We start from the raw sequence: 23,017 nt of genomic DNA on the forward strand, positions 1-23,017 counted from the left end.
AAAGTGCTGACTTGGGGATATGGGTACAAGTATGGGTAGAGATGAGGCACTATGTTGGAAAAGTGAGCATTTGCTCAAAGTTTCCAAGCTAAAGGGGGAAGCCTTTTGGTCATTTCTTCCAGTTGGGTCTAAAAATATTGGTAGTTGGACAAGTGATGACATTTGGGAGACCCCCTCCCTCTCACTTAAGCCCTGCCCATTCCAATCAGCTTTAAATGCCTCATCTGTAAATACAAACCATTGACCGGGCACAGTGGCTCGTGCCTGTAATCCCAACAGTTTGGGAGACCAAGGTGGGCAAATCACCTAAGGTCAGGAGTTTGAGATCAGCCTGGCCAATACAGTGAAACCCTGTCTCCACTAAAAATATAAAAATTAGCCCTGCATGGTGGCATGTGCCTGTAATTCCAGCTACTCAGGAGGCTGAGGCAGGAGAATGGCTTGAACCTGGGAGGCAGAGGTTACAGTGAGCTGAGATTGCGCCATTGTACTCCCGCCTGGGTGACAGAGTGAGACTCAGTCTCAAAAAAAAAAAAAAAAATGAACCATTGGCTAAGGCTTACTAGAATTTTAAGGGAGGTATCTAATATTAAAAAAGCATAAGCCAAAATAAACAATAAATAAAAACTTGAAGAAAGGAAATACTATGCAGGGAGCAAAAGAACAAATAAAAACCACCATCGCCACCTCAACTGATATCCTCAGAGAGTTGAGAGACGAAATTATACCCACAAAACAAGATCATGGGGCCTTTTTTAAAAATTGAGATATAATTCACATACCATAAAATTCACCATTTTAAAGTTTACAATTTGGTAGTTTTTAATATATTCACAAGGTTGTACATCCATTGCCATTATCTAACTCTAAAACATTCTCATTATCGCCCCCAAAAAACCCCATATCCATCAGCAGCCACTCCTCATTCTCCCCTTCCCCCAGACCCTGGCAACCACTAGTCTGCTTTATGTCTGTATAGATTTGCTTACTCTGGATGTGTCATATAAATGGAATCATACAATTTGTAGCCTTTGTGTCTGGCATCTTCCACTTAGCATGTTTTCAAGGTTCATCTGGGTTGTAGCATGTGCCATTACTACGTTCCTTTTTGTAGTTGAATATTTCTGCATTATATGGATATACTACACACACACACACACACACACACAGATATATATTTTGAGATGGAGTCTTGCTGTGTCACCCAGGCTGGAGTGCAATGGCTTGATCTCAGCTCACTGGAACCTCCACCTCCCAGGGTCAAGTGATTCTCCTGCCTCAGCCTCCCAAGTAGCTAGGATTACAGGCCTGCACCACCACACCTGGCTAATTTTTTTACTTTTAGTAGAGACGAGGGTTTCACCATGTTGGCCAGGCTAGTCTCAAACTCCTGACCTCAGATGATCCACCCGCCTCGGCCTCCCAAAGTGCTGGAATTACAGACGTGAGCCATCACGTCCATCAGATATACCATTTTTTTAATCCATCTATCAGTTGGTAGACATTTGGGTGATTTTTATTTTTTAAGGAAGATGCACAGAACAAGTTCTTGGAAACTTAAAATATGTTGTTTCATTCAATGAAGATGATTACTTTCCAGATGGCAAGGGTCCTTTAGGTGCCTAGCACAATTAATGAAGAAGAGACCCTCACAAAGACACAACATTTTGCGATTTCAGAATGTCAGGTATAAAGTGAAGATTCCACAAGCCAGGAAGAAAAAGATAGGCTTTAGGATAGAGCAGACTTCTCAACAGCAGCCCTAGAAGCAAATAGGTCATGGAACGGTGTCTTCCAACATGTGAGGGAATGTTATGTACAATCTGAAATTATATTTCCAGTCAAACTGTCAGATATGGAGGCTCAATAAAGACATGCAAACATTTGCAAAATGTTCATGCAAAAATTTTCAAACACTAAGACTTTCAAGAAACTTACCTCTTTTTCAAAAGCAACTCAAAAAAGATGTACTCTATCAAAACAAGGTGGAAAACAAGAAAGATGACATGAACCCCAGGGAAAGACAAATCGTAAGAATATTTGCTGTCATAAGAAAAAGCCTGAAAAGATATGCATCAAAATGTTAACAGTGGTTAGCACCAGGAGGTAGAAAAGGGGATTATTTAAATTTTCTCCATGTTTTTCTATGCCTTCTAATTTTTCGATAAGAATGTCATACTCTACTTACCAGTTACTGTATCTTTGTCATACATGGATGCAGAGAGCCAGGGGCAGGCCAGAGATAGAGAAGAGACAAAGAAAGAATAGAGGGAGGCCCTGCGCGGTGGCTCACACCTGTAATCCCAGCACTTTGGGAGGCTGAGGCGGGTGGATCACAAGGTCAGGAGATCGAGACCATCCTGGCTAACACGGTGAAACCCCATCTCTACCAAAAATACAAAAAAATTAGCCAGGCATGGTGGCGGGCGCCTGTAGTCCCAGCTACTCAGGAGGCTGAGGCAGAAGAATGGCGTGAACCTGGGAGGCGGAGCTTGCAGTGAGCCAAATCACGCCACTGCACTCCAGCCTGGGCGACAGAGCGAGACTCCGACTCAAAAAAAAGAAAAAGAAAGAAAGAATAGAGGAAAGGAAAGACATGGAGCTCTGAGGGCCACTGTGCTGCTCTGAACACAGTTATCCTGCCTTTTGGTGCCCTTGTCCTGTCAGCAGCCCCCAGGGCCACAGTCATATTTGTGAGTCTGTCTGCCCTGCTAGGTACAGAGCTTCCTCGGGACAGAGGCTGGATCTTGTTCATCTTGTATCTATTCCCAGTGCCTGGCAGAGAAAATACATGGAATTGGTGTTTGAATGAATGTAGAGAGGAAGAGAAAGGAAGGAGGAGAAAAAAAAAACACCTCACCCGGCTGGGTGCGGTGGCTCATGCCTGTAATCCCAGCACTTTGGGAGGCCTAGTATGGCAGATCACTTGAGCCCAGGAGTTCAAGATCAACCTGGGAAATAAGTAAGATCCCTTCTTTAAGAAACAAAACATTTTTTTAAAAATTAGCTGGGCATGGTGGCATATGCCTGTAGTCCCAGCTACTTGGGAGGCTGAGGTGGGAGGATCACTTGAGCCTGGGAGATGGGGGCTGCAATGACCCCAGATCACGCCACTGCACTCCAGCCTTGGTGACAGAGCAAGACCCTGTCTCAAGAAAACAAAAACGAAAACCCACCAAACATAGAGCATAAACTTGATGAGACCTAAAGTAGGGATGCCATCAAGGTTGTAGCACCACTTGCTAGGGTGGTCAGTTCCACCATCGGAGAACTTGCCTCAGCTGGGTCCAGCCACCTGTGTCCCACTCCCACTCGGCAGTTTCTTCAGCCAAGGCCTGGGGGAGCTGGGAATGTCCACAGGGGCTAGGGAATGGAGAATGTCTTTTGCACACATTAAAGTTTCAGAATAACTACACTCACACCACAGTTCCCCAGCTACTGGTAGTCCCAGAGCTCTCATAAACCTCCTGGGGCCCACTTGAGAGGAACACTTTGGGTTCATGGCAGGGGTGTTGTGCTGGGGGAGTGGCAAGGAAGGAAGCCCTGATTTGTAATATTTGCCAGTTTTCATAGTTTTCAGTATTTCCATCACAGCCAATTTCAACCTACAATGTAATGTTGTTGAGGGTGGAGCTGGGACGAGGTGAGCCCCGTCAGCTCTCATGGACTGGTGCAAGCTGGTTCCAGCACGCACTGGTTAGTGCCAGTGATGGATGTGACTACCAAGTGCCACTTCTGCATGAGCACAAAGTTGGATGACTTGGATGGTTGGATGGAATCAAAGAGCTTCTGGTCCAGGGAAGGATGCAAGTAGCCACATGTGCTGTGAGTACTACCAGGGAGAGTTTGGCAGAGAGTTTTCGATCGGGGGATGCAAAAAGGATGAAGACAGCTGGATGGGACCTGCTATACAAAGAAAGAACTTTGTACAACTTCCTTATTGACTAAGAAAGCAGGCTTTCTTTCTAATTGTTCTGGTTTGCAGATGAAAAAAAAAACCAAGGCATAACAAGCTAATGGTCGCACAGCTAATAGGCCACCATTGGGACAAACCCAAGCCTTCTGATTTTTCATTTAGATTAAACTTGTCTATAGCATTCAAACCCATAATTTTTTTTTTTTTTTTTTTTTTTTGAGACGTAGTCTTGCTCTGTCGCCCAGGCTGGAGTGCAGTGGCGTGCAGTGGCATGATCTTGGCTCACTGCAAGCTCTGCCTCCTGGGTTCACGCCATTCTCCTGCCTCAGCCTCCCAAATAGCTGGGACTACAGGTGCCCGCCACCACGCCTGGCTATTTTTTTATTTTTGTTTTTTGTATTTTTAGTAGAGATGGGTTTACACCGTGTTAGCCAGGATGGTCTCGATCTCCTGACTTTGTGATCCACCCGCCTCGGCCTCCCAAAATGCTGGGATTACAGGTATGAGCCACCGCGCCCGGCCTCAAACCCGTAAATCTTAAGTGAACAGCTTGAACATTCCAGTATCCAGAAGGCTCCTCATACCCCTTCTCAGGCAATTGGGTCTTCTAATTCTTAATCCAGTCCTCTTTACACCAGTCCTTACTGACTTTGGGTTGGCAGTATATCATGTACTTACAAGTATGGCTTCAAGGACAATGTTCCTCAGTGGTTAAGCACGCAGACTTTGGGGCCAGACTGCTGAGATTCAAATCCCAGCTTCAGCTATGTGACCTCAGGCAGGTTACTTAATCTTAGATTTTTGTTTTTTTTTTTTTGTCAGGGTCTCACACTGTCACCAAAGAGGGAGTGTACTGGAACAATTATGGCTCACTGCAGCCTCAAACTCCCAGACTGAAGTGATCCTTCCACCTCAGCCTCCTGAGTAGCTGAGACTACAGGTACATGCCACCATGCCCAGCTAAATAGTTTTTCTTTTCTTTTCTTTTCTTTTTTTTTTTTGAGATGGGGTCTCACTCTGTTGCCCAGGCTAGGCCTTACAGAGCCTACAGGGCTCAAGTGAGCCCTGTTTGTAGAGACCCTGTTTGTAGAGACAGGGTCTCACTATGTTGCCCAGGCTGGTCTTGAACTCTTGGTCTCAAGTGATCCTCCTGCCTCTGCCTCCCAGAGCACTAGGATTACAGCCATGAGCCACTGCACCCGGGCCAATCTCTGTATTTTAGATTCCCATTTATAAATGAGGGTAAAGGCATCACAGGATTGTTGTAGGCTTGTGTGGGTTAATACAAGTAAAGTGGTTAGAAGAGTTCCTAGTTCATACCAAGTGTTCAGTAAGGGTCAGCCTGTCATTATTTGGCAAGGGAGAAGCAGCCGTCCTGGCCCAGAAATCAGAGAGGTGTGAAGAAGTTGATTAGAGATCAAGAAGGCAATCAGCCTCAGGCTTCCTTCACGGTTTCCCAACCTGGGTTCAACGGAACCAACTCCTAGAGGAACTTAGAACTTCTGATTTGAGAGGGGCTAGCCATCTTGTAGCTGTGTACTTGTATCTTGCAGATGAGAATCAGAAGCCCAGAGTTCAGTGTGTGCCCTTATATTAATATTTGGCTGGTGCAAAAGTAATTGCAGTTTTTTGCTGTTACTTTCAATGGCAAAAACTGCAATTACTTTTGCACCATCTAATACTAGTCACTTCCCTGCTCTCGGACTCTGCTTCTTCCATTGAAAAACAAGGAAGCAAAATGAGGTGGATACCGAGATCCCTTCCGCAGAAGCTCTGACCTGAGGACCAGCTCACCTTGCTTAGATGTGGAAGCTGCCCCCAGGACAGACACTCACGTGAAGGTAGCAGGTTGGTGGGAGAGGCAAGACCTCACTTCCCTGCCAGTGCCCTCCATCTGTAGGGGAATGGCTTCTGAAATGCACCCAGGTGCAGGACGGCCCTGGGCTAGCTCCTTTCCCAGGAAGCAGGCCCAGTTGCCTGCATTGGAATCACCTGCTTGGAAGCTTTTCAATCTGCAGGTGTCTGGGGCTCCACCCTGAGGAGTGGGATGGACATTTGCATGTTAACAAGCTCTCTGAGTGATCCTTGAGCACGCTCTGAGTTTGGGAAATATTGGATTGGAGGGCTAGGATCCAGGATGGGAGGTGCAAGCTGTCATAGCAGAAATAGCTGCCACTTATCCAGTACCTAACTCCGTGTGGGGCACTTTTTGACATCTCTAATCTTTACAACCACCACCCTGCAAAGTAGGCATTATTACTCTAATTGTAGGGAAGAGAAAACTGAGACCCAGAGCAATTAACTTGCCAGGCATCACCCAGATAATGAGACAAGGAGCCAAAACTTTAGCTCAGGTCCGTCTTTGCTCTTCTGCCTCCTTGCTGAGCTCCTAAACAGCCGCCTCTTACCTGACTCGAAACAGCGCTGGGAGGTGACCAGCTGAACTGGGAGAGGGGTGGGTTAATGTAAAGGCGGCTGTAGCTGTGGTTCAGGGAGGCAAGGAAGAAGGTGAGGGGGCAGGGGTGGAGAGGAGGGGGAGAAGGGGAGAGAGGAGGGGGAAGAGTCCCATGGCCCATCTCTGTTTATCCCTCTCCCTTTGCCTTGCAGGCATTCTTCAGGCTCACAGCCACTGTTTTGACAGGGTGTGAAGCCATCTGCAACCTTTGTCTTCTCTGCTTCCCAGCCTCCTATTGTCTCACTAATTAAAGACGTCTTGAAAAATTCCCCCTGCTGTGTGCTGCTTGGCAGAATGCCAGCATCCCACGGTGGAAAGCCACAGCAGGCATCTGGTACCCCGCCACTGGGAGACACCTGGGCCCTGGCAGGGCCGGCTGGGGAAAGGAGTTGGGCCAGGGGAGAAAGGAAGCAGCCTCAGGGCAGGGCAGGCAGGGGCTGGTGATTCTTAAGCCCTATAGCAGGAGGATGGGGTTCTCACCTATCCTTGGGTAGAGTTGCTCAGTCCCCATTCAAGTTTTCTGCACGATTCCCCAGGAGCCCCCATCACCCGCTCCTATGTCCGACAGAACTTCCCTTGGGATGCTTTTTGTGGCAACTCACCTGAAAGCTCCTACTCCCCAAGCCTTTGCTCAGGCCGTTCCTTCTGCCAAATGCTAACGAGAAATCCGGTTTGCCTGGGGCTGGGGGATTTTGGGGGCATACAGGACTTAAATGCTGAAATTGGGAAATGAGGACAAGTTGGTCACCCCACTCTGCTTCAGCATCATCCAGGTGTCAGTCCCTTCTTCAAAGAGGCCACCCATGTTAACGCAGCACGAAGTCACTCTCCTGTGACCTTGTTTAGTTCCTGAAATAGCTTTTTATTACTGCCATAACAAATCGCCACAAACGTAGCAGCTTAAAGAAACACATTTGCCATCTCACAGCTCTGTTGGCCAGAAGTCTGTCTGGGTTGGCTCGGCCGATTTCTCTGCTCCAGGTTTCAAAAAGGCCAAAATCAAGGTGCCAGCCAGCTGGACTCTCTCTGAAGACTCTAGGATTATCTGCTCCTGAGCTCATTCAGGTGACTGTAGGACTGAGGTCCCTGCTTCCATGCTGGCTGGTAGCTGAGAATGGTCCTCGGCTCCTAGGCGGCGCCCTCCTGTCCTTGTGTACAGCTTCCTCAGAACCAGCAACAGGATATCAGATCATCGCATGCTTGGAATCCCTCTTCTGCCTGCCACTGGAGAAAGCTGCTTTAATGACTCATGTGACTAGATTTGTCCCACCCAGATAATCCAAGACATTCTCTAAAGTTCATAACTGTAATTACATCTGTAGGGTTCTTTCTGCCCTGGAAGGTGACAGATTCCACTGGCTCTGGGATTAGGGTATGGGGAGTCTTTGGAGCCCCATCCCTCCTGCCATCTGTCGTTCCTTCCGAGCCCCTACCACTCTCTGATGTCTACTTACACGTTTATTGTCCATCTAGCCCCCCAAGTAAAATCCATGAGCGGAGGGATTGTGTTTGAGCTGTTCAGCGCCCTGTCCCCAGCCCTCCTGAAGCAACACTTGGCACACAGTGGGTTGTCGATGTTTGTTGAATGAGTGAGTGAACTTTACAGGGACTTTTGGATGCAGAGTGGAAGTGGGAACTTCCGGCAGGTCCAAGGAGGCTTCTTAGATACACCCCTCCGCAGAGCAGCTGGCATCGGGTGGCCAAAGCGCCCCTCCTGGATGCCAGGCCCCAGCGGCTGGCATCCCCCAGCCTACCTCTCTGCCAGTGTTCTCCCCTCTTCCCACCTGAAGGTAAGACTAGTAGGATCCCTACCCTCACCCCTGACCCTCAGTCTCTCCCTGCCTGAGAATCCCAAAGGGCAGAAGCCACTGCTGAGTGTGTCCCTCAGGGGTGGTGATGAGGTAAAGGCAGGGCCTGTCTGGCCTGCGCTGGGTTCAAGGCAATCCACCTGGGACTTCAAACAATTAATTTCCCCAATCTGCAAAATGATCAGCTTCTGAGGGAAAACAATTAGCCCGCTGCAAATTGTAATTGTCACCTCACTCCTGATTTTAATTTGGACTAATGAGGGCTAAGTGATTCCTGCTCCCTCCCCTCCCACTGCCCCTAGGCCCTGAGCCCTCACCTGCCAGCGGGCACTTAACCCTCAGCTGCCCAGCTTGCATCAGAGGCTGAGGAAGTTTTCGGGTTGGCACAGGGCCCAGGGCCAGGCTGGGCAGGTGCTGGCAGGAAGGAGGGAGGAAAGAAGAGAGCACCTCCGACCCGGCCCACAGGGGAGTTGCCTGTTTACAAGGCTCATAGGCAATCGAAGTTTTATTGAATGGAATTGACTACTGACTCACTCCTTGTCACAGCCAGTTACGTCTGGCTGCACAGTCTCTGGGGACCCTGCTTCCAGGAGTGTCTGCCTCCTTCACGCCAGGGTGCCTTTGCCTGGCCTTGCTCTCCCCATACCCCCTACTGCCGTGGTCAGGGTAGGCCATGATTCTCTGCAGCAGGGAGAGGGCTCACGTCCATGTCTGCCAGTCATGGGGGTCAGTGTGGGAAGTGAACCTTGGATCGTTTAATCTAACTTCCGTTCCTCTAAACAAATTAAGTCCTAGAGAGGAGAAGGATCTGGTCAAGGTCACATAGGGGTCAAAGCCCTGGAGGAACTCACAGCCCTTCGTGTTTCTTCTTATTGGTTGCTTAATTGTCTATCTTCTTACCTGGACCCTGCTTTCCTCTCTTGCCTGCAGATTGCCTGGCATGTTCAGAGATGCAGGAAAGAAGAAAAGAATGCATCCCGAGCAACCCTGTCCATGTTCTTCTACCACCTCCCACCCCCATTTAGTCTCGTTTCCAGTTGGGTTGGGTTGATTCATTCATGTGTGCATCCATTCGTTCACACACTGTAGCTGTGTGCTGAGAACCAGGCCATGAGCTGGGGATACAGAGATAAATAAGGCACATCCTTGCCCTCCAGAACCTCACAGTCTAGTGGTTTCCGAATGTGGAGCTGTTCAGCCCAGAGCCCCCGACCCTCAGCAGGTTGCTCTGGGGCGAGAATCGCAGTCTAGTGGTTTCCGAATGTGGGGCTCTTTAGCCCAGAGCCCCTGACCCTCAGCACGTTGCTCTGGGGCGAGAATCAACCCTAAACAGCAGCAGCAGCAGGTGAGGGAGAATCAACCCTGAGCAGCAGCAGGTGAGGGAGTCAACTGCAGCTCCTGGCTTCTGCCCCTGGCTGCAGACTGGCCCTGTGCTCATCCACCTCTTTGAGTCACCACTGCTTAAGGAGTTAAGTTTGGAATCAGAAATCCTGAGTTCTTGTCCTGGCTTTGACGCTAATTTGCTCTGTGACCTTCTACAAATCCCTTTACCTCGTGTCCTTTCTGAAGTCAGGGTCTCGGCTCTGGTGCATCCACCTGTCTTTTGGTGACTCTGGCCTGACCTCATCCCAGCTCCACGCAGCTGCCTCTCACTCCATGTGCCAGTGGAGGCAGCTCAGCTAGTGGAAAGGCCTCTGTTCTGGTCAGGAGCTGTCTCTGTCTGGGCCTGCCACCACCACTGGGTAACCTCAGTTAGCTGTAAAGTGGGGAAGGTCACCACCTTGAGGGTTGGGGGCTGTGGTCTGAACAGCTCCACATTTCAAAACCACTAGACTGTGTGGTCCTGGAGGGCAGGGATGGGTCTTATTTATCTCTGTATCCCTAACTCATGGCCTGGTTCTCAGCACACAGCTGCAGAGTATAAATGGATGAATGAATCAAACCAACCTAACCAAAAAGTAGGCTGGTGGGGGCGAGGCTAGAAGACAAACTGTGGTAACAAGTCCATGCAGGTGAAGGCTCCCTGGAATAAAACTCTCAGTGCCATACAAGAGGACCTCATTATTGGCATGCAGTGGTTGCATCTTGGAAACCATCCCTCAATTCAGTGGACATACAAACTGGAGGTGCTGTGGGGGAGGCAGTGGAAAGCACATGGAAGGAATTTCCTGGCTCTGGGCCTATTTTCCTGGGGTCGCTGGATTGGATCCTCTTTCAGGCTTCTTCCAACTCTTGACATGCTGGGATTCGGCATTGAGATGTACCCAGTAGTGAGGGCAGCCTTAGGAGAGGCCACAGCTTTTTCTGCACCCTGCCCCGGGCCCTCTCTCACTGTCTCCTGTGGGAAGGTGCAGTTGGCTGCACCTCTCTGACATTCTCCTCTTCACATTTTCCCCACTGTTTCCACACATGCTGCCAATCCCAGCCTATCCTGTTCCAGCTGTGTGCTCTTTCCCAATGGTTTGACCTGTCTTGTTTTCAGTAGCTGTAGCTGGGCTCACCTGCCAAGTGTCCCTGAGTAAGTGGTGGAGGAGGGATTTGAACCTAAGTCTTTCTAATCCACAGTCTGTTAGAATATAGAAATGTATGTTCAATAGAAATATAATGCAAGCCGCATTAAAAAGGCAAAAAGAAACAGGTGAAGTTAATAACATATTAACCCAATATAGCAAAAATATTTCAAAATGCAATCAATAACAAATTCATGAATGAGATATTTCACATTCTTTTTTCATATTAAATATTTGAAAGCTGGAGTACATTTACATGTTAAGCACATCTCCATTTGGACTGACCACATTGCAAATACCCAGTGGCCTCATGTGGGGCTGCCACCTTGGACAGCTCTGGTCTTTGTTCTTGATATTGCTCCTTCCTGCTGAGTCATAGAGTGACTCGGCATAAAAATCAGAGCCGTCCATCTGGGCTTTGCTTCTCTTTGACTTCCTACTGGTCTCAGGGACCAGCCTTTGTCCTTTGGGCTCTTTTGGAGTTGGTGCTCTCTCCCCTTCCCTCTTACCTTCTTACCTGCCCATCCTCCACCTCCTCTCCCCTCACTCCTTCTCTCCCTCTCCTTGTTGTCAGACAAGAAACCTTTAAATAGGTGAGACAAAGGTGACAAATGTTCCTCATTTACATTCAAGTTCTATCTGCTTTTTTGGCCCTGTTGAATGGCACCTCTATCAAAACATCTCATTTGGAAATGTCAGAGTGGCTTTTGATAAGTCATCAGTCACTCTGATGGTGGCTGACAGATGTGGGTAACAGTGTGGTGGTATCTAATATACTGTGGAATGCATCTTTTGCAATTGTGTGGTATTTTATTTATTCAACATGGCATGAAATCTCTATTGAAGGAAAGAAACTATTAACCCTGCCAGACCAGTCTCTTTAAGTCCTTCTTTTCCTCTTAACTTTCTAGCCCTTTTTTTTTTTTTTTTTTTTTAACCTCCTTGGTTCCTTTCCTGGAATCAGAATCTTGCAATCCCAGTCACTGCAGGCCAAGTTCTTGGGCACCCCCTTGCCTACTGCAGCAAAAGTTAAGCCAGCCACACTCGTGGAGGCTCTGCCATCCCTACGGGAAGTGGGTAAAAGCTTCTGGGTTGAGACAGAACCCTGGCTTGGAATCCAGTTGCTCTTTCCCTATGGCTGGGCTCATCTTGTCTTTGGTGGCTGTAGCTGGGCTTGCCTGCCAAGTGTCCCTGAGTAAGTGGTGGATGTGGGATTTGAACCTAAGTCTTTCTAATCCACGGTCTATGTTAGAATATAGAGATCTATGTCCAATAGAAATATAATGCAAGCCCCACTAAAAGGTAAAAGAAACAGGTGAAATTAATAATATATTAACCCAATATATCAAAAACATTATTTCAAAATGCAATCAATAACAAATTCATGAATGAGATATTTCACATTCTTTTTTCATATTGAATCTTTGAAAGCTGGTATACATCAACATGTCCAGCACATCTCAGTTTGGACTGGCCCATAAATCTTGCCTGAATCCAGACTCCCAGGTTCTCATGAAGGGAGAAAATCCAGCCTTGACAGTGTTTTTCCCTGGATGTAACTGCTCCCTCCTCCCCAACAGCTCCCCCAGCTCTCCCAGAGTCTGCCACTGTAGCTGCCATCTCTGATGGGCTGCACTGCTCCTGGGCCGTACTAACCCAGGTGCCTACTATCCCTGTTTCCCCAGAATTTCAGCTCAGACAAGAGTAGTTTTTTTTTTTAAGGAACGTTCACTAAAACTAAAAGAAAACCACACACACACACACAGCCTACCCCAAGAAAGCGTGGAAACAAATCCCAAGTTTTTTCAGGTCATATATTTCTGATCTAAAATGCAGGCAGTCAGGTCCCTAATGAGATGGGCTGATTCAGTCCAGGCCGCCTGGTCCCCGCCCCTTCACCTAATTCACCCGTGTCTGGAGTCCCCCCTCCCCATCTTCTCTCACCTTGGAGGTCTTCCTTCCCTGCCACCACTTTTTCCTCTGGTCTTCCTCCCATTCTTTTGGGGTTGAGACTTTGGCCAGGTATTGCAAGTAGCCAAGCATGGTGGGATGACAGGTCTCTAAAGGCCCTGGGTTGTTACTGAGAGAAATCACTGTGCTAACTTAGTGATATAGTTTGGCTCTCTCTCCCCACCCAAATCTCACCTTGAATTGTAATTCCTATAATCCCCACATGTCAAGGGTGGGACCAAGTGGAGGTAATTGAATCATGGGCGTGGCTTTCCCCATTGCCCGTTCTCATGATAATAAGTCTCATGAGATCTGATGGTTTTATAAGCACCTGTCATTTCCCCTGCTTGCACTCACTATGTCCTGCTGTCCTGTGAAGAAGGTTCCTGCTTTTCCTTTTCCTTCTGCCATGATTGTAAGTTTCCTGAGGCCTCCCCAGCCATGCAGAACTGTGAGTCAACTAAACCTCTTTCATTTATAAATTACCCAGTCTTGGGTATTTCTTCATAGCAGTGTGAAAATGGACTAATACACAGACATTCTGAAGTTTCCTCATCAGTACATGGAGATAGATGGTAACACCTGCCTCAGAGAGTTGCCATGATGATTCCACATGCAGTCACACATGTGAGAAAGTGCCTTGTCAACCTAAACCCTACTGTGAAATCATTCTTTTACCCATGTCCCAACACGATGGAGGAAAGGCTGCCCAGTGCCACCTTAGCAACTGACCCAGCCCATTCTCCACCCATTCTGTAAAGAAAGGTGCCAACACACACACATGTTTTAGCATGAGCCTTTCTCTGTTCCTGTTTCCTTGGGGTGTTGTTTGTGATTTCTGCAGAAGGCAGCGTCTTATAAAGAAAAGAACTGTTACTCTAGGGCCAGACCAACCTGGCTCCAATTTTAGCTCAGTGCAACTTCTTGTATGCCTCTGGGCAAATAAGCCGCCTCAGTTTCCCCATCTGTATAATGATTTAAGAATATCAGTCACACAAGAGTTGGACCTATGACACTGTCAATGCTCATGACTATGAATTCCCTTCTTCATCCCCGCCCCACCCTCACCCTCTCCCTCTCTGTGCAGGTGTAAGGTGGAGGAAGTACCTGGATGGTTGGCAAAAGCCTTCTGCCCTGCCCTGCCCTGTGGCTTGGAGTAGATAGGTGCGGAATCCAGATGGGATGAGCATATCAGTCCTCTAACCATCAACCTCCACACACCTAGTCTACACACAGGCCTGCTCCAGCAGGACCCAAGCTAGCCACCCTTGGGGAGGGACTGCCACCTTTACAGGAAACTTCTATTAAGGAGATTCCACTGCCAGCCCTGGGAACCATGTTGTTTGTTCTTTTACCCCAAGCCGCATTTATTGAGCACTGACCATGTGCAGACCCTATGCCAGGTGAGGGGATGCTAGGGATGAGGGAGGCCCAGCCGGCCCCTGCTCTTGAGAAGCTCAGTCTGGGGAGGCAGGTGGACTCACCATGGCTCACGGTAAACAAGGGTAGGTGTTGCGGGAGCAAGAGGAGAGAAGGAAGGTGTCACAAAGGGGATGACAATTGAGCTGACACTTGAAGGATAATTATGAGCTCCCTAAGCAGAGAATGGAAGGACATTCCAGAACAACAGGTTTAAAGACCTGAAATCACAAAAGAGAACAGCCAGCTCCTGACCAGGGCAGGGGAAAAAGAAGAGGAGGAGAGGATCTGAAGAGGTGGGTAGGGATGGGGCTGTGGGGAGTGCTGCCAGGCCAGCCAAGAGCTCTACCCTTTGAGAAAGGAGAGAAAGTGACCTCCCCCATCACCAGGAGAGAGAGGGAGGGAGGCTGCATGGTACAGATGGAAAGCCCAGATAGCAACTGTAGAATCTCAGGGAAGAGCACTGTGAGGATGGCTTCATGGAGGAGAAGGGGCCGGATGTGAGGATTTGGTAGAATGTGGTCAACAGTGTAGGGGGAATGTGGCTTCTGACCACCATTCCCATTTTACTAAACAGCTGTTCCCCCTGGGACTCCCTTTTCTCTGATATTGCAGTGGTGCAGCAGATGGGTAGGGGCATGCATGTCCCCACCCATGCCTCCTGGGAAAGGGAACCCATTTATTGAGTGCCTGTTGCATGCTAGATGTCAGATTCTCTGCCAGCATTATCACATTTAACCCTCACGATAACTCTGTGATATAATACTCTCATATTACAATATAGAAACTGACACCTAGAGAGGTTCAGTAATTTGTTCAAGGTCACAATGGTGGGAAGAGGCCAGGGCAGGATTTGAACTCAGGTCTTTCACATCCTAAAGGCTTTGTTCTTTCCACTTTGTGGTGCAGAGCATTTGGTTCTCAGCTTCCTGAGCCTGATCTTCCTCTAGCCCCAGGGTTTCTGGAGGAATTTATATGACATTGTTGCTGCCTTCATCATTAGAAGGCTGTCACCAGGGTGACAGGGAACAGTAGATATGGAGCTGTCACAATGGGAAAAATGAGGCAATGAGGAAGGCACTCCATCACCGCCTCTGGATTAGAGGCGGCCACGGCTCTGCCTGGCACACACACCCTGTCATGATTCTGCCTCAGCTGCACCCCAACCTCATCCTTGCCCCCTCTTCAAATGGGTGGAATCCAGGCCTCAGAATGCACCCCTGAATTCCAAAATATGGAGTCATCTTTGTGGAAAGGGGCCAACCCACCGTCTTCAGAACCAAGCAAGGACTAGAACAGCACTTAACATGTTGGGAGGCCACAGACCCCTCTCAGAAGCTGATAAAAGCTATGGACCTTCTCGCCGGAAAAATGCACCTGTGCTCACACATTCACACACAAACATGTTTGCATGCAATTTCAGATAATTCCCAGCCTCTGCAGTCCAACTGAGGACTTCAGATTAAGAAGGCTTTCTCTCTGGAGATGCTGGGGGGAATACATTTACAAAATATATCGTTTCTGACGATGTCTCCTTTTCTGATCCCTTCTCTGTTCCTAAGCTCCTGGAGAAAACAAAGGAAATGTAACTCAGATGAAGTAATTGTTTTAGAAGAGTGTGTTGGCAACGCCCTGTGTGGGGAGGTTGAAGCACTGGCCACAATGAGAGCTTTGGGTTGTCTGTCTGTTTAAATGGCTCAGGGTTCTTCATTTCCATCATGGTGTGGGTGGACTGTCTGACAATCAGGATTTGGCTCCATGTCTGAAAATCAGTCTATCAGGCTCTGAGCCCCTCAGGATGCTGGCTTGTGAAACACTTAGGTGCTACACCTTCCAGGGGATGGGCTGGAAAATGCTTTGTAGAAGAGCCCGTTGCTGCAAGACCCCTGAGGTCCTCCTCCCTCTCATCCTCAGCTACCTCTGCAGGTTCCTGTTCCTCCCTGGCAGGGAGCACCTGTGCTCTTAATAGACTGCCTAATCACTTGTTTAAACTAGACATTGTGGGGGTAATGACTCCTGGCTGGGACCAGAGAAGACCATCAGCTGTCCCCTGTAGGGATGAGTCCTGCTGGACATGGTCCCTGCTGGCTGCAGAGGCTGGGGCGGTCCTTCCTGAGGCAGAGCCAGCTGTGTAGTGGGGCATAGAGGGTGGATTGGGGACTGTTTGAAAGTTTGGCAAAGAGAGCTGGCAACTCTTTCCCTGCCTTGCCTACCCTGCTACTCCTGGGCACAGGATGGACCCAAATGTGAGGGCTGATGGGAGTGCAGAGCCGGGAGACAGGGTGCCTGGGGTCGTTTCACCCCTCTGCCAGTGGCACTCAAAGGATAGCTCCTGGCACAGGTCAGTCCCACATACACCTGCACCTGTCCCCCAGCTGGAGAAGACAGAAAATCTGGCAATACCTAAGGCTTCTCAGTCCCAGGGGTGTGACTATAAAGCCAGTAGATTCGCTGTTTGCCCAAAGTTTTTAGGTCTGGGGAGAGAGGTGCTAGAGAAATATAAGTTACAGCCATGTTAATTATTATTTTTTTTTATCATTATTACAGGAGAGAATGTTCCCCCTGTTAATTCCCTGGGAAAATGGCTGTGAAAATGAGCCGGCACCATCCGGGCCTTGTGCCCAGGAGAGCAAGAGCACTGGCTACTACAGCCTCCAAATCTGCTCGCCTCCAAGCTGCTTTGCCTGGTCTGCCACTGCACCCCTCTGCCTGCCACCTCCCCTAATACACATGTGCACTCATGTGCACAGATACACAACACACACACACCTACACACCTGCAGCCCTGGCTGCAGAGAGGAGGATGCATAGCTCCTGCAGCATTAGAGAGTGGATTTGGCCCTTGTTCCTACCTCACTGGGAGAAAACTGAGCTATAGTAGAACCATGTGAAGGGGTGGGGGAAGACCCGTGCTTTAGTTGTTCTGGAGTTTTCCGCTTACAAACACTTTCACGTGCATCATCCCATAGGCTCCCTCACAGCCAGGTAGTTGGTGTGGTGGTGAAAAGTGAGAGCTTCAGCATCACACAGCACTGGACTTACATTGTGGCTTCTGTTAATACATGTACTAGCTGTGTGACCTTGGGTCAGTTGCGTAACTTCTCTGAGCCTCCATTTCACCATCAGTAAATGTAATATTACTCTCGTAGGGTTGTTGTGTGGATTAAAATTTTTTTAAAGCTTTGTGAAAGGCCTGACACATAGTTAGCATTTGATAAATGGTACCTATTAAAATTCAAGGCAGACATTTTTCTCCCCATTTTATAGATGAAAAGAAACTAGGATCAGTGAGATTGTCCTATAGCTGGTGTCAACCTAAATAATGAACAGAGAGGCTCTGCAAAAGAAAAAGATACTTATTTGGGAATAGAGCTTTGCACTGGGAATCCGCATGCCATGGTAAACTACATGTGTGTATTCAGGAAGGTTAAATAAGACAAAGATTTTTAAAAGAAAAGATGAGGAGGATTACATAATTGTTTTGAAATAATTATCCTTGGCTACAAAGATCAATAACAAGGGTGACACCAGTCTGAGGTTGGATAGCTGGCTGTGGACAGATGTCCTTGCAGAAATATTTTTTGTGTAAGGTTTCAATGGTCTTTGTGCAATATTATGGCTTTTGCAATCTTTTTGATAGTTTTTGTTATCAGGCATCCAAGCATGAGAACTCTCTTCATGGCCTTCCCTGGCTGTATTTGTCATGGTGGCTTTTTTTTTTTCTTTTTCTTTTTCTTTTTTAACCCTGGTAAGTGCTAGAGCTGTTATTAGAACTCCTGGATTTAGATCCAGATTAACTCTCTTAATGCCAAACCCTCAAATGCCGCTGTTTTCCTGGGAGACTTGGGCGGTAATGGTGTGGAACTGTGTAGTCTTGAGTTAGCTTTTTGGCTTCCCCTGCAGCCAGCTCTGTCCTCCCTATCCTGCCCCACACATCCATCCATCTGGGGCTTCTGAAGGTGTCACCTCATGGCTGCTCAGTCTCTGCCAGGTGGGGCAAGGGAGTGGAGATGGGTAGAGGAGACCCCAGAACCCCGTGGAAACTTCAGGGCCTCATGGGGTCAGAAGAGATGGTGATGGATGGAAAGCAAGCATGGGGAATGGGTAGAGAAGAGACAGGAGAGTCAAGAAAGAGGTGGAGAAGGGAGAGCAGAGCCAGGCTTTACAGTCTCCTCGGGAGGAACTGCATAGCCTGTTCCATAGACTCCACTTGCTACAGCCCCTGAACGCCCTTCCAGGAGGAGAAGTCCCACTTTCAGAAACCTGTTTCTTCTATCTGATAATAATGCATCCTTATGTTTGGTGGCCGCTATGGTCTGAATGTTTGTGTCTCCCCAAAGTTTCTATATTGAATCTTAACCCTTCAGTGTGATGGTGTTACAAGGCAGGGCCTTCAGACGGTGAGCTCATGAGGGTGGAGCCCACCTGAGTGGGATTAGTGTCCTTATAAAAGAGACCCCAGAGAGCTCCCTCTCCCTTCCTGCCATGTGAGGACACAGTGAGAAGATGGCCCTCCATCCGTCAACAAGGAAGCAGGCCTTCACCAGACACCAGACTTCACCATATGCCAGCTCCTTGATCTTGGACTTCCCAGCCTCCAGAACTGTGAACAATAAATTTTTGTTGTTTATAAACTACCTGGTTTATAATATTTTGTTATAGCCACCCAAATGGACTAAGACCATGGCACATCCAGCTATTTAATTTACTTTTCAAATATGATGTGATTGTGAATTTATGGTATATGAATTATATTTCAAAGCTATTGTTTATATATATTTATATAATATATACACATATATATGTATGTGTGGAAAATCGTAGTATGATTTGTTAAGAGCATGGATTCTTGCTTCTTACTAACTGTATGATCTTGGGCAGCAGGAGGCTTAACTTCTTTTAACCTCTGTTTTCTCATCGGCACAATGGGGATAATAATATAATAGAGTTTTATGAGGATTAAAAGAGATAGTGAATGGTAAGGGCCTGGCAGAGAGTAAGCCCTTAATGAAATTAGCTAATTTTATGGCATCTATTTTAGCTATACAAGGCATATGTCGTTACCTAAATTGTATTTATTTATTTACTTGCTTACTTTAGAGACAGTGCCATCTGTCATCCAAGCCTGGAGTGCAATGGTGCATTCTTAGCTCACTGCAGCCTCACCTCCTGGGCTCAAGCAATCTTCCTGCCTTAGCCTCTCAAGTAGCCAGGACTACAGGTGTGCACCACCACAACAGGCTAATTTAAAAAAAAAAAAGTTGTTATAGAGACGGGATCTCACTATGTTGCCCAGGCTGGTCTTGAACTCCTGGCCTCAAGAGATCCTACCAACTCAGCCTCCCAAAGTGCTGGGATTACAGAAATGAGCCACCACTCCTGGCCATTACTCCCATTTTAGAATTGAGGAAACTGAGCCCAGGAGGATGTTCCTCTGTACATGTCTGGAGGGCAGCATATTCATCTCTGTGATCCTGTACACAGGATTGGGCTCAATGAATCTTTGTAGAATAAAAGACGTGTCACCCCTTGCTCAGTGGAGACCTGGCACTGGAATGCACAGCTCTGGCCTCCTTAGCCTGGGTTCTCTTCATCAAGCCAGGCTGACCAGCTAAGGAGGTTGAGCGGGCCCTTATGGCCAGGAGCCTCCTGGAGGCCTATGGCCCTCTTCAGAGCTACCCAGGGGGCCGTGCCACCACTTGCAAACAGGGGAAGAACTTCCAAAGGTGGGAGCTGAGGCTGCCCTGCCAGGGGATGGCCATCTCAGGGCAGGGTCATTCAGCAGGCTTACAGAGCCCAACAACCCTTCCCCAGCCTGGGAGCAGGAGCCTGGGGGTGGTGTCCCACTAGCCAGGCAGATAGACAGCTTCTTCGGTCTGGGATTTCACTGAAAGCCCTAAAGCCCTGAAGCCCTGCTTCACTTAGCACAGATTAGGCATCATGGGGCCCTAAAGATCTCCACATGACCTCTTGGCAAGTCTAGGATTGCTTCCTCGCTATGTACTACTTAGAAGACCTTGGGCAAGTTACTTCACCTCTGTAGGCCTCAGTTTCCTTGCCTGCAAAATAGGGGTGCCAGTAGTTCTGCCTCCAATGGTGTGGGGGAATTCAATGAAATGGTGCACAAAAGCGCAGAGTTGAGTCCTGTTGTGAACACTAAAGCAGGCCGGAGGCCTGGCCCCAGATCACCACGACAGCACTCGGGCTCTGCGAACAGTAATGCGTGAGATCAGCGCTGGTGATTATATTCCCCAGGCCTCTGCCTGCAGGCCTCATGCCAAGGCCTGATGCTCGGGGTGGGGTGGGGGAGCGGGGGAGCAGGGAGGAGAGCAGGCAATCACTGTTGGGGTCCCTCTACACTCAGTGAATGCTTTCACAAAGCAGGAGGAAGACCAGAAGAAAAGCAAGGAAAGGAAAAGAAAACCCTAGCACATTCTCCTCTGTCCTCCCCCAGCTCCGCAACTCCTGGGGGAACTGAGCTGCATAATACAATGGGATTTAATAAAATGCCTTTAACTCACAAAGTTTGTCTGCTGCCAGCTCCTTAATTAAATTGCCTAATGCTGCTTTGCGATGGCAGCACAAACTCCTGTGTTTAAAGAGCACGGTGTTGCCATGGCACTCCCCCACAGGGTGAGCGGGGTGTGGAGGAGCATACAGATGAGGCCTGGGGGTCGGGGCCTTCCCGCAGAGTCCTCTCTACCACCCTCTCAGTGACTGCCCCCAGACACACACACACACACACACACACACACACACACACACACACACAGACACACACACACACGTCACATGCTGCAGTAGGCAGACTCTGGTCTGGGAAAGGATTTAATCCTTGCTAAGAATGCTGAGCTATGTTTTAGAACTGGGAGACTCAGGAGCATCTGCACAGAGCAGAGCTGGTCAGCTGGTCTGGCTGTGGACAGTGGGCGTCAGGCACAGCCCTTGGCACTCAGGGCAGCCCTGTGGGGCCTGGGGCAACCAAGTGTCTCCCCAAGCCGCTCCCTCTAGCTGCCAGCAGCCACCACCCTCTCCCCTGGTACACTGTACAATTACACTCGTCTGTATGTGCCCTCACTTGAGAAGGACTGGGAAGCATTGGGCTAGATCTGATTGCTTTGATGAGAAAGTAGGAATGTTCTTTCACATGTGGACGGTAGAGGAAAGAGAAGCTCATTTGCTTTATGGATTTTTCCTTCATAAGTAATAGTTCTCAGTCCTGGCTTCACATTCAAACCATTTGGGGATTTTCCCCCCAATACTTTATTATGAAAAATTCCAACATACAGCAAAGTCAAGGGAATTTTACATTGAGCAATCGTCTACCCCCCACTTAGACTCTACCATTAACCTTTTTATTAGACTTGCCTTATCACATCTCTCTCCATCTGTCCATTCCTCTATCAATCCATCTTAATTTTGGTGCATTTCAAAGTAAATTACAGACATCAGTACACTTTTCCCTAAATATTTCAGTAGCAACAACTATGGGGTTCAATTTTTGCTTACAATGTTTTTTTTTTAAATATAAAATTTACAAAGAAATCCTGGGAAGTTTTTTTTTCAAAAACACCATGTGTGGATCCTACGCCTCAGAGATTGATTTAATTGGTCTAGAGTGGGAGGTAGTCATCAATATATTTTATTTTATTTATTCTAAAAGACAGAGTCACCCTCTGTCTCCCAGGCTGGAGTGCAGTCGTGCAATCATGGCTTACTGCAGCCTTGACCTCCTGGGCTCAAGGAATCCTCCTGTCTCAGCCTCCTGAATAGCTAGGACTACAGTCATGCACCTTGTAGCCCACTGCCCACAGAAAGACCAGTTGGCCAGCTCTGCTCTGTGCGGATGCCCCTAAGTCTTCCAGATCACTATGTTGCCCAGGCTGGTCTCAAACTCCTAGGCTCAAGCAATCCTCCTGCCTTGGCCTTCCAAAGTGTTAGGATTACAGGTATGAGCCTGGCCAGCATTCGTATATTTTAAAAGATCCCCATGTAATTCTATGGTGCAGCCAGAGTTGAAAAACAGAGATAACAGGATGCAAATCATTGTCATTTGTATGTCCATGGTCATCCTTCTTTTAGTGTGCCCTTCTGTGTGCATGTGAATCCACTTATTTTCATGTTGGCATTATTGGGGGTCTCATTATCCAATGTGTATTTCCCATTTACAGAAGCTGCGTCTGTTTCAGGTTCTGTACACATCACAGCAATGAGGCCATACGCGTGTTCTGATGGTGATCAGGGTAGCTATGATGACCAGGATTGTGACAGTGGCTGGAGAAGAATGATGATGCTCGTGGAAGGTGTTAAGTGAGTGTGGTCATGGCAGCAAGCAGGGGATTCATACGGCAAAGATGGGGCTGGTGACATTAACAGAGATGGCCGGCTGCAGGTGGGCAGACCGTAGTGATGGTGGAGGTAAATCTCACGATGGCGTTGTGATAATGAGATGGTCATCCCGGTGATGCTGCTGCCGTTGCCTGTCCCTGTGAGGGCGATGTGCCAACAGATGCTCATTCCGTGCAGTGATACTCGTCCGGGAAGAATGTTGGTTGTTACATGGCAGGAAGGTTGGTCCTTCCATTTGGAATTCTCACTGCTGCAAGGTACAGCTCCTTCCAAAATTCTGAGACCACCTGAGAACATTCTACCCCATTCTACCCTTGCAGCTAAGGAAGAGGCTCAGCACAGCAGTAGCAGCTCCTTGTTCAGCTGCCCTTTTCCACTGCACTTTAAGACAGAGCTCTGGTGTTAAGTACGAGTGGGTCATTAGGAACATTTATTTAAGATGAACAGTTCTGGGAGCCAGCTGGACTTGGGATGCCAGCCATCTCGTGATCGATAGAGATTATATTTGCTGCCTGCATGGTTTCCTGTTCCCTTCATGCGTGGTACACTCAAGAGAGGACTGGACAACTGCTGTGGTTCTCTCTCCCTTAACCCCTGCAGCAAGGAGCAG

General features: G+C 48.2%; 1 protein-coding gene across 3 annotated transcripts in view; it reads left to right on the plus strand.

Moving 5' to 3' along the window:
* LRRN2 (leucine rich repeat neuronal 2) overlaps positions 1-23,017 on the plus strand; it is a 68,707-nt gene that overhangs the window by 27,395 nt on the left and 18,295 nt on the right. Inside the window, exon 2 of one of the 3 annotated variants that reach the window (XM_017881018.1) lies at positions 22,248-22,368. The exons of the other annotated variants lie outside the window; for them this stretch is intronic. The gene's annotated coding sequence lies outside the window, so the exon portion shown is untranslated. The remainder of the gene's footprint in view (positions 1-22,247; positions 22,369-23,017) is intronic. 3 annotated transcript variants of the gene reach the window in all.

The sequence above is a fragment of the Rhinopithecus bieti genome, unplaced genomic scaffold (genome assembly GCF_001698545.2).
Source record: "Rhinopithecus bieti isolate Rb0 unplaced genomic scaffold, ASM169854v2 scaffold_12049, whole genome shotgun sequence".
In the NCBI taxonomy this organism is placed as follows: Eukaryota; Metazoa; Chordata; class Mammalia; order Primates; family Cercopithecidae; genus Rhinopithecus; species Rhinopithecus bieti.